A 12,495-nucleotide genomic window follows, 5' to 3' on the forward strand; every position below is an offset into this window, starting at 1 on the left:
TATCATTATAAGATCAGTTAAAGTCAATAAGATCAATTAGTGTAGGTTTCAATATTAATACCACAACAGTCAATTCACATCACACTGGCTGATTGTGATATTTTTTATTTTGTCTTGTACACATAGTGTTTTCTCTTATCATTGCCTCACAACACTAAATCTTTTGTTTTGGATTGTTGCAGAATCTTCATTCTTGGAATCTTATTTTTATCCAAGGAAAATTTAGATTTACATTCTATTTCACCCAAAAGCCACAGGGTGTGCAAACTTCTGCACCCAACTGATTATGGTATGTTACTGTTTCTCAGTTTGTAAACCAATAAGAGAAACTGTAGACCTGAAGATAATAAAGCTGTGGTGGATTTTTATTGATATTGTAGCTATATGGAATATAGTATACTAACAAAATGAAATATAAAGTGCAACCCGTTGAATTGTATAAAGCCTATCGATCAACATCTCATTGCATTTCCACCCTTACTTGGTGTTTGATACCTGTCAGAGTTGTCAGTTATATTGTTCTTGAAGCTGAAGATTCAACTCACTTCAAGTCACAGCTGCAGAAGGTCAAATCAACACAAAGACAAACAAACTCCGACATTTGTAGGATGCAAACAATGCAATAGACACAGCAAGTGTTGTAACAGCATTAATAGACTATTATAATATTATAATGGGGGCCTAACTGCTCTGCAGGCAGGACTCTTAATAAAAGTGTCTGGTTGAAGCTGGTTTGGAATGTGACTTGTGGCAGTTTGATACATATTCAGGGCCACAGAGATCCTGTCATCTTCCTCGGCGGGGGTGTTAACCCTGCAGAACACAACGCCACATGTCGCTTTCCATAAGATGCACTTCTCTGCTCCTATTGTTCAGGGAGTCAAGGGGAGGCATGATGGGTACAACTAGGAGATGAGAGGTTAGGGTTAATAAGGGGTCCAAAGAGTAAAAAAAAAAAAAGAAGCATCTTGTCCACTTAAAATACATCAATTTTAGCCTCTTGAGAGCCTAATAATGAAATTAGTACAAATTATCACTTAATGGATCTGAGGATGTAGTTGCTCTTATTTCTATGACAGATCTGTAGGCCATTTTTGCTCATTTACGACTTAAGAATCCATACAGTTTAAGAATAAAAAAAAAGATCAACAGCAAATCAACGTTCATTGATTTATCCATATCTGTGCAACACTTTTCTTATAAGCTGTCAGATGGAAAGCTCTAAGAGGGCACAGGAAAAGGCACCAACAGCACTGCCTCCAGCCACAGCAGCAGACCAGGGAAGGAGAGAGGCCAATCCATGAAAAATTCATCAGGCCACTGGGTGAAGGGAGATGCAGCAGGGTTGGTTGAGCAAGTGGCTTTAATTTACCTGGATGGGAGAGTGGGCGCATCCCGTGCTCTAGCACCACAGTAATTAAAGGGACAAGGCCTGCGGAAATTGGTTGGACCCCACTGCAGCGAGCCATCACCCCCGCCTGTCCGCTCTCATCTCTGGTCTATTCCAAAATCAATTATCTCCAGAAAACAGCTGTAAGGCCCTCACTCCAGCCTCTCGCTCCTGAAGTGAGGAACACATTTGAAAATCATTACCACACGAAGCGAAAAGCCCTTTGCATCCTTAACAGTGTGATTTTGAATAAACCATGTTTTTTTTAAGCCTGATGACAATTTTACCCCCTTTCAGCCTCCTGGTATGAAAGCCAAGCAGAGTGGCTTGATTGAGTTATTTATGAGGCAACAAGAAAACAAGGCAGGAGGTGAAGGAAGAAGGGTGATTGTAAATTGTCAGCCCTGATGTTTACAATGACCGTGGTGATTCTTGTCACTTTGTCAGTTTGATCACAGTCGTTTATTTCCTTCAGTTCTGTATTAGCTGCAAAAAGTTTTAGAATGACCTTGTTATGACTATTAACCTCACATTTAGCACATTCAGCTTCTAACCTCTCACATATCACACTGTGAATTTCAGATATTAGGAGATGGATTTCTTTTCTTTCTTTTTTTGAGCAAATGAGTTTATGCCACACTATGTCTTTAGGTTTTTGAACAAATAGAGATGACACAAAAAAGGACCTTGTCAAAGATCTGAAATGCACAATAAAGTAATCTGCCTTCATTAAGCTCTTTCCCATATCTTTTAATTGCTGCTTCCATCCTTCAATTTTATTTGCTATCCCCATTCAGGCTTATTAGACTGAATGAAAAGTCCACATGCTCAGTGAGAAATGTTAGCCATCGGACAGAGTAAGGGGTGTGTGGTGTCAGAGATTGACTCATCATGTCTGACTGTTCCAGGACAAAGAGACGATAACAGGCGACTCACCAGGGAGCTGTCTTGTCTTGCTATTCACAGTCCATTGCACCCTCTGTACTGGTCAGAAAGGGAGAGAAAACAAGAAACACTGAATTGCAGGAGACATCACAAAGTGGTCATGGGGGAAATCTGTCCAAGATATGGAGAAGGAATAGATGTAATAACAGCTAAGTGTTATCAGGAAAAAGCACTAATATGGTAACCATTTCACTTGATTCAGCCATGATGTGGGCAGATTGCTAACATTACTGATTGGGTGAAGTGAGCATCATATTAATTTTGAAGATGTGATGTGAAGTATGTTCATGCAACATACCAGAACTAATGAGGATACTGCAGCCATTCCAGACACAGATGTGGAAAATATGGGTAAGAAGTGAAAGCTGGCTTGCAGTCATACTGTATGAGACACTCTGTGGTAATTCTACTTTATACAGTGCACAACATAATAAAAACACCTACATATACAGTAAAAATTCAAGAACGCTTTTTTCAACTGAACTGAGCAGTAATTCATGGCTGTGTGAAGCAGTTCTTATTCAGCCAGTGTAAACAGATCAGCACTTAATGCCTCACAGCTGAAGCAAATACGCCTCTGAATCAATTAGTCCTGAATGAGACTGCTTTAGTTATGCTAATGGTGTGCTCACTGACCACTGTGTTATCTGTGCTGCTGGAAGAGTAAGCAGAAACTACAGCCAGCAGGTGCCCAAGGGCTGGAGGTGGTATGAGAACACACACTTTGATTATCCAAACAAGTCCAATAGGATGTTATTACAAGTTTACCAAAGTCAAAAACCCCCAGGTCATCGTCTGACTTGCTCAGCAGCTAAAATGTATTGGTTGAGAAGCAAGGCTTTGGTGTGTCTGCGTATGTTTGATTGCACTCTTGTCTCGGCTGAGTGTTCTAAATCCCTTCCAAATGAAGTCAGCAACTTCCCAGACGTTTTCCCCTCAAACCCCCAACAAGTCAGTGGTTTTGGGCTACAGAACATATTCTAGCACAAGGAGTGAAATTAATAGAAAAGACAGAAAGGTCTTCAGTGTTCACCTGCCCAGGAAAATAATCCACATTACTTTGTTTCTGTGTCACTCATACACAATTAATATGAAAAGTGAAGAGCCATCAAAACCCTAATGCTTTAGTCATAGAAGCAAACAAATGGTCATTTCTTTACCCAAAGGCTTTTATACAAGTATACCTTGATGTGTTTTCCCCTCACTGACCTGTATTATTATACTGTTATCTTTAATATTTAAAATATGCAATTGTTGGCTTATTTTTGTTGTGTAAGGATATAATACATCCCAAGGCCACATATTTATCACTACAAGCTGGTCAACCAACATATTTGTCCCTGCATAAAGGGACATAAATGAGATTATTGCAATGATATAATAGGCTATGTCATAGGGGAATGACACAGCATATATTGACTTTCAGTTGACAGCGGATAGAGAGAAGCAAAGTTTAATAATAATCTGGCTGCATTAAGAGTGTCTGACACACTCAATGCCTGCACACCAGGGAGCAGATGATGTTCAGGTGCAGTAGCAGAAAATGACTAATTGTTGGAACCATTGTTTTTCCACCAACTAAACCTGAGCCTTAACTACTGCATTGAATGAACTACTACAAATGGACATTTTCATTTACTCAGAAAAATCTAGGTGAACATTAAACACACCAGAATACTATGTGAGTTACAACACAGAAAACTTCAAAATTAGAGACAATAGACACTGAAAGTATAGCCAACTGGAGACAGTCAAAATAGATTTTTTTTTCTTTGTTTTTGGAATACACTTGGCATTTCCCAGGATCAGCCAGATTGTACATCTAGCCACAGATGCACGTCCCAGTGAGAGCTAAAGAACAATACGACAGTAATAACGTTAACAATTAACTACACATGTCAGCTCTGTGTTTCTTTTCTTTATTTGCGTCTTGCTAATGATGGGAAAGTGTGCCTGAACGCCAGTCTTTATCTCCTGCCCACAGCAGATTGAGTCAGCCCACCCAGCCTACTCACTGCCTTCGTCCTATTGACGCCCCTAAAACCTCCAACAATAGTATTTGCATGCTGGTTTATTCTGTAATAACACAGATATGCCCGGCTGGATTAAAGCAGGCCAAACAAACGTGCTTAGCTCTGGCTAATTGTGCTCGGAGACTGTGCGTGTGCCAAAAAAGAAATCAAATGAGAGGTTCAATTTGATATAACCCAGAGCTTTTCCTTCAGGCATCTTGCTAAGTACTTTCAAGTCTTTGTAAGGAAATAATTGATTTGTGTATGTGTCTTGGGTGTGTGGAAAAACGTATTATGATATTTGTGGAATAATGGGTAGTGGTTAGGAGGGGTGCTGGTTAATGGATTAAATGGCTATTGGAGAGAGAAGTCTCAACAGGAATAAACTGCCAGTGATTGACAGTTCATAAATTGCATATGACTATCTGCTTATTTGGAATAAAGTTTCACTGCAGCCAGAAATACACAGTACTGTCAGATATCCATACTGTTCTAATGCACATAGATTTCCTGTGGAGTATCAGAGAAAGGCAGAGCAGCTCATTTCACCAGTCTTACTTCTAGTAATGATGTCTAGTCTAATCTGAGCCGAGAGGCAGCGGCGAGGATACTGGCCAACGAAAAGGTTAATCACCACTGGTTAGCCAGGGATGAGGAGCTAATTCCTCTGAAAGGCAATTGGCACATGCTTTATCTGGGTGCAGATAAGCATTGTTAATATACATAGCAGAATGGAGACTCAAGGGCTGAGATGGTGTTATCAGCAAGCCCTGAGACAAGGCAACCTGAATACAGCCCATGCCCCTTACACAATAAACCCTTAGCTATTCTCTCAAGCAGAACTATCACTTAAAGCCTGAACCCTAAAACCTAGCCTCATCAGTCTAGACCCCTTCTGCTACTCTTCACCCTCAGCCTCCCCAAAACCACCAGAAACACACACACCTCCCAAAACCAGGCTATTAGGTGGCATGGATAATTGGAAGATCAGTTGAAGGCATTAAAAGATAAGATACTCTAGAAGCCTGCCGGATTCACACAGCAATGGGAAACTATCAGGCCCTGACACACACACTTACAGAGAAACCTCGAACAGAAATGCAGCCAGACAAATTGCCCAATAATAATGTTGTCTGTCAGGTTGACATTAGCATGGACATAAGGTTTACTATGTAAGAAAATTGACAATCAGTTGGTTGTAGGGTATAACGCATTCTCACTCGCATTCCACCCTAGAAGCTCATCAGCCATTGAATCTTGATGTGGTGTAAAATCCCATTTTATGGTACATGGATATACCCAACCCCCTTATACAATAAGCGTAGACTTACATGCAGAACAAATTTCACGCTTTTGAAGTGAATGCAGCCTTCCTCATCTCTAGCCCAAAGGTCTATCCTGACAACAGATTTCTACTAAATAAAAGACAAAATATTTGTGTTAACACTCTATTAGAAAAAGCTACTTTAAACTGAACATGAAATGCTGAATTCCTAGCATATGTAATGGTTTCTTTCTAGCATTTTTAAAAAAAATAAAGTTCTTCAGCACAAAGCAATTTTGAGAAGGTCAAACCGACACCTGAAAGGGCTTTAATTTCAGACAGACTTTTCTGGCATAATAAATGCTAAATTACAATGTATAGAATTTTGTTTGACTATAATAGTAATGGAACATTAGGATTCTAAATGCAGGAATGCCAGTGGTGTTTTGGTCCAAGGTTAGATTACTTTATCTGTTCCTGATTGAATAATCAGAGCAAAAGATAGCAGTTAGGAAGGCTTTCACAAGATGCCCTTGACTAAGATGGGGAAGGGGGGTATGTCTCTGATTCATGTGCATCCAAATGATCATTTGAAAAGGTGAATGAGGGTGCTGACAAAATGGTAAGGTTATCAAAAGATTTACAGGACCCTTAAATACGGAATCATGAATAAACAAAGATTTCATGTGAGATGGAATGTAGACTTGTGTAAAAACAGAATAACCTGCATGAAGAAATTCCTCTGTTAGGGCCGTGCGTAACCGCACAGCACCATGCTTTCATAGCTGCTCTATTTCTCTCCTTAATTGGTGAAGTAACTGGGGTATGTTGTCAGAAGAACAGTGATGGGCTGCCATGGGGGAGGACAGCGTGGGACATTTTCCAGAATTGGCCAGGTCAATGAAGTTGTACTTGTACCCTCAGAGAGCTGCTAATTTGCTGAAGGAAGTGCCGACAAGACCTTTCTGAGCCACGTTTTCCTTTCACAACTCCCTGCCATTCTTTCTCAGGCAGACCTCCTGTTACAGATCTGGAGTGCTGGGAATCCATCCAGAACCTAGAGAGAGGAGGCTGTCTGTAATGAACCACTTCAAATTTGCGCTTACAAGCATGCCAGGGGGAGGATGTGAAGCGCGTACTGGGTGATGGTGGGGGGGTCCTGTGTGTGTGTGTGTGTGGGGGGGGGGGGGGGGACCTGATTCTGGGGCCCTGAGAAAGGCAAGCTTGACAAAGCCTGATGGTGGAGAGCAGAATTTAGGCATTCTCCGGCAGCGTGTGGGCCCCTCACTGCAATGGCCCACTTAACACAAGAGCACCTCTCTCACCTGCCAGGCAAACATGGCGGCCCCAATACAGTCTCTGTTTACCATCAGTGCTGCTCTGCAACCATCTGCCCCAATTTAGCCCCAATTGAGTCCCAATTCATCCATGCTGAGGTGCTGCTAAATATTTGCCCCATTCAGACAAAAGGTGATAGCACCAAGAGCACAATCTATAACAGAATGAACACAAACACAAAAGAGCACAAAGTGCAAGGCTGAGTAAACAAAATTAATAGGAATTAAAAATGATCGCTATGGATTCGATTTATATAGAACCAAATCTAACAAACGTAGACATAAAGGAAAATCGGTTTGGTAAAGAAAAAAGAATAATGTAATAAAAATAAAACATAAAAAAATGTTTTAACTGTTTTAACAATGGACAACATGATAATTAAATAAACCTGAGGATAAATTTATGACTTTTTTTTTTTGCACATCTACAAAGTACTTGAATGGTTGGTGCAGAAATGGTAACATTTCACCCCTGTGTGGTCAGAGGAAGTATCTAATCAAACCAGGGAGGTCAACATACCTCATTTCCTCAAACAAAGAGACAGAGGTCTGATACAACCAGAATACAAACAACGTCAAAAAGGAGCCATCCCATTCAGAAATGTCCTACCCAACTGTTTTGCCTCTTAGGACAATGACTTCCTGCTTTTAAATTAACCACCATCCTGACCCAAGAGGCCCCTGTCTTTATTGAGTAGCCCACTAAGCCCTCCCCAAAGTTACCCCAATTTCCGTTGTGCTTTTGTGCCAAGCATGGCCGTAGTGAAAGGCTCAGTCAGGGTATTGTTGTAGAGAGGAGCCGGGGAGAACAGGACATTGTACAACATGATCTCCTTTAAGATGCTACTGATTGTTGGAACCAGCATGGGTCAGAGTCCTGAGTCCAGTACATGATCTGAGATGTTGCAAATTAGGGAGCTCTTTTTGTACAAACCTTTCATAAATCCATGGTTCACGGCCAGACCTTAAGCCTTATATTCCTCGCGTCTGTTTAAGGAATTTAAAAGCAAGTGCCTTTGTGTAAATCATAACACAATCAGTGACAATTCGATTGTGTTGGGTGTCACAGCTACAATAATAAAGCTGGACTGATTGACTGATGGGGAATTTTACAGTTCATTATCCAATCAGACAGAGGCATCGTAACGGGTGCTTGTCACCGAGGGAACTCTCCCGGCGGGGGCAGATGTCACTCCGATGCTGTTAAGATGACAAGCGCTGGAGGACAGCACTAAAAGAGTGACATTTTCCCTTCCTCCCTCCGATGAATGGAAAGATGAAAGAAAGGAAGCGCGAGCGTAACTAGAGAATGTGGAAGCCGAAGGACTGGGAGGACACAATGTGACAGGCTCCATTTTGACATCTGAATTAAAGCCAAGACGGGGGGAAAATTAGCCAGAAAGAATAACAACGTCTGACAGCATTATCATTCTGTTTATCCTCACCCAGTTACTGCATGCTGGGAAGAGCTACAACACACACAGCAGCGTTACGGTACTTAGATATGCCTTATGCCAGTACCGAAATGACCTCAACTAAGAAAGAATGGAACATCATGATGTTGTTGGTGATATTTAGAGTATACCCAGCCAAAGAGTTTGGATTGTATGACATGGTAGACAGATTTAAGTTAAGGCAAAGTTTAATAAAACAGAATATCTAGACAAGTGGAAAATGAACACTTTAGAAACAACAAGATGCTCCTAGGGGAAAAAAAGATACTTGCATAACTATTCACAAAAGAAAGAGGGAATAAAAAAGGATACTGTCCCATATTTAAGAGGATAATAATAACAAAAAACAGTTATAAAGTTATATGACCATATTAGTATGCAACTTAAGATGTCTTTTGTTTATAATGTATATGGATCTTCTTTAAAAGAAAGCAAACCAGTGTGGTGAGAGATTATCTGGACATTCTACTTTAGTCTCAACATCTCAAATTGACTTTATCTTCAGCATGTAATAAAATGTATCACTAAAGTCCATGTGAGGTGAAATATAGACAGCGGATGAACTGATATCTGTCTATAGATGATGTGCTAAACAGCAACATAAACCTTATAAAGAGAGAAGTAGAGAACATCTACTAAAATCAATAACCACACACTGCTGACAGTGTTGAGAAGTAGTTGATAGATGTCTTTAGATATGGCAGTACATCTGAATTTACAATATCTAGAGTAATTTAACTGAAGGGCTCAGTATATGGTAGGATGATCACTTCTAAAATGGATTATTATAAGGATAAATGACTTTTAACAGCTGAATGAACTGGTGAACTGGGTGTACCCAGTCCACTAAGAAATCATTAAAGCACAATTATTTTGGCCAGAGCGAATTTAAAACAATGATATAGCATATTTCATCAGGGCTTTAACTGATCCAGCCATTCTTTCATTTCTCATACACAGAATACTTAAATTGTTTAATATTGACCTTACAATCAAATTAAAGAAATAATTTTAGGAATTACTACAGAAATTAAGATACTATACATAGAAAAAATAACGATTAAATAACTAATAACTGATTTAGGGAGTGAAATCTGTAACATCTGTAACAATGTGAAGATTGAATTAATAATTAGAAAAAAAAAATCATGTAAGAATAAGTGTGCTGGTGAGTCCACTGTTTGAACTCTTTTCTCTTAAATCCTCTTTTACAATTTAATCACTGCATAAAAAACAGGAGAAACACACACACACACTGAGAGAGAGAAAGAGAGAGAGAGAGAGAGAGAGAGAGAGAGAGAGAGAGAGAGAGAGAGAGAGAGAGAGAGAGAGAGAGAGAGAGATCTCCATCTACTCAGAATGAGGGCCCCATTAACTTGACCACTTGCCCTTTGCACACAAAGGCTTCAGCAGCCCTTTACTCCTCCCATCCAATTATGTGTGATTAGGCTGAGTGTGCTGTGTCAAGATGGAGGAGAGCAGAAAAGACACGCCACTCTTTCTCCATTTCCTTCTCTCCCACACACACACACATTGCAGTAGCCACTTCAGCCATTACAAAATATCATACAGTTTAAACAAAGCCAACAATCCTTCATTCACACATACTGCAGTACTGTGCCACTACATACTTATATATGAATGCAGTAATGCCATGACGAGCCCTGTGAGCTTTCGATGGTGGCTAGTGCTTCTTTGGAATCACTAATGTTTTTTGTTCGTGACTCAAACAGCAGAGCTAAATGATGTTTTCAGGATTCAGAAAAAAAGGGCAGAGCTTGTTCAATTAGCAGCCTTGTAACAAGCTGTGATTAGCGAGGCCTTTGCTCTCACAGTGGCTCCACATGGCATGAACAGGGTCACCGCTGATTCAGAGCCTGTGAAACAGGGACCCCTGATGTGTCCTTCAAACCCCAAATGATAACAGACGACTGTGTCTCGGGTAATTATTCAAGCAAGGGAATGCAATGATATAATGGCATCATGAAGGTGGGAAATTGTGTTAGTTTACAGGAGGAGGAATAATAGGATACCTGAAAATGTTTAAAAAACATATTTGAGTAGGAGTGAAACACAGAAAAAAACTGGCATAAAGGTATGCTAGAAGGACGAATGAGGAGGGTAGAGGGGGCGATATTAAAATTCATGGCTCTCTTTGAAAGCATTTGTATAAGAAAAAGATTACGATGGGTTGGGAAGGGGGTGCTAGCATTATCAGTTCTCCTCGTACTCCATGCTGCCTGCTCTCTCCACTGAGACTAGAGGGATAAGAGGATAACTGGGTCCCAGTCGAGCTGAATAGAGGAGGCTGTGGAGTGCAGGTCACCCCGGCTGCTTTTCCACTCATAACCAATCCCTCATATGGCACTCAGTGCCCAGGAGAAGCCCAATCGCTAACTGGCTCCCAGCTTACAGCTAATGAAATACACTCAAGGATTGAAATAAGTGGTATTAAAACAGCAAAGCATATGATGTTGCGGAGGAAGCAGGTGCTTGCTTTATGTAAAAGCAGAGAAGTAGAAATTGTTTTAAATGTAGTCATTTAATTTCAAAATAATAATATATAATAGAAAATACGTAATCATATAATAATGAACGATATCGAATTGATCAATAATTTCAGAACTTTTTTCAACCTCACTATGAAATGTAATTGTATAAAAATTAAGTGAAAAGTAATGAAAACAATTTTAGGAAAAATAGGGAAAAAAAATGAAATATAACAAACTGGTTGCATACCCCAGAACTAATACTGTGTTGAAGCGCCTTCTGATTTTATTACTCTACTTATTAGTCTTTTTGGCATATCATGACTTGCCAATATTTTAGCACTCTTTCTTGCAAATGTATTCAGAATCCATCAAATTGTAAAAGCATCCCCTGCATATGCACAGTCTGCTTCAGTTCACCCCGCCGATTTTTAGTTGCATTCAGGTCTGGGCTCTGGCTAGCTCATTCAAAAACATCAATCTTTTGAGTCATTCCTTTGTTGAGTTGGTTGTATGCTTTGGGTCATTGTTTTGCTGAAATGTGAAATTCATTCAATTCAGTTTACTAGCAGACACCTGAAGGTTTTGCAGTAAAATCAACTGCTGTTTGTAGCTGTTCATAATTCCCTACACCATGATAAAAGCCAGCTAAAGAAACATAACTCCAAAGCATGATGCTGCCACCACCATGCTGCCCCATGAGTATACATTTTGGAATTACACAAATTATTATACATTATGGAATTAGACTTACACAATTGCTACATGGTTTGGTGTGAATTAATTAGTCAGTTTGGGTGAGCATAATTTTTAGAGAAATGTGGTGTCTTTCTAGTTACCTTGCCCCATGGCCCAGAAAAACAAAGAATACAAGAGGCTGTTGGCATATGCAGAGTAATCAGTCTTATTTTACTGAAGCTCCTTTAATGTTGCTGCAGGTCTCTTGGTAAACTTCATACTAAGTATTATGTTGTTCTTTTTTATATATTTTTGCAGGATGTCACCATGCTCCATTTTCTTTTTTTGTTGATGATGACCTGTATAGTGCTCCATGGAGATCTAATATTCGTGGAACTTTTTGCAACCAGTTTAATGAAGCTTTGTATTTTTGTCAGTTTCCCTCTAAATTATTTCATATTTGATATTCCATCTTTTGTAAATGGATTGTGATGTAAAGGCAGTTTCTAGTTATATTGAGTATTTTAAGAAACCTTAATACTCATTTTGTTTCTTTCTAGAAAAAAACACACACACACATATATATATATATATACATACATATATATATATACACACATACATATATATATATATACACATACACATATGCATACATATATTTTTTTTTCTAGAAAGAAACAATATATACACACACACACATATACATATATATATATATATATATATATATATATATATATATATATATATATATATATATATATATATATATATATATGCCAATACACACACACACACACACACACACACACACACACACACACACACACACACACACACACAGAGAAAAATCACTATATTATAAGATATTTTCAATGTATGTCATTTTGCAGTCTTCCTGGAACAAACAGAATCAGCTCCAT

At 39.3% G+C, this 12,495-nt stretch overlaps 1 long non-coding RNA gene across 2 annotated transcripts in view; it reads right to left on the minus strand.

The window, feature by feature from the left end:
- The window catches only part of LOC113653511, a 32,765-nt gene continuing 20,270 nt past the window's right edge, over positions 1-12,495 (minus strand). The window contains exons 1-4 of one of the 2 annotated variants that reach the window (XR_003443112.2): positions 2,634-3,390; positions 2,327-2,369; positions 1,373-1,561; positions 2-905 (exon numbers count right to left, since the gene is read on the minus strand). This is a non-coding gene — a long non-coding RNA (uncharacterized LOC113653511). Of the gene's footprint in view, positions 906-1,372; positions 1,562-2,326; positions 2,370-2,633; positions 3,391-12,495 lie in introns of those variants that run through there. The other variant, XR_007143741.1, reaches the window with a different exon arrangement.

Source organism: Tachysurus fulvidraco, chromosome 8, assembly GCF_022655615.1.
Source record: "Tachysurus fulvidraco isolate hzauxx_2018 chromosome 8, HZAU_PFXX_2.0, whole genome shotgun sequence".
In the NCBI taxonomy this organism is placed as follows: Eukaryota; Metazoa; Chordata; class Actinopteri; order Siluriformes; family Bagridae; genus Tachysurus; species Tachysurus fulvidraco.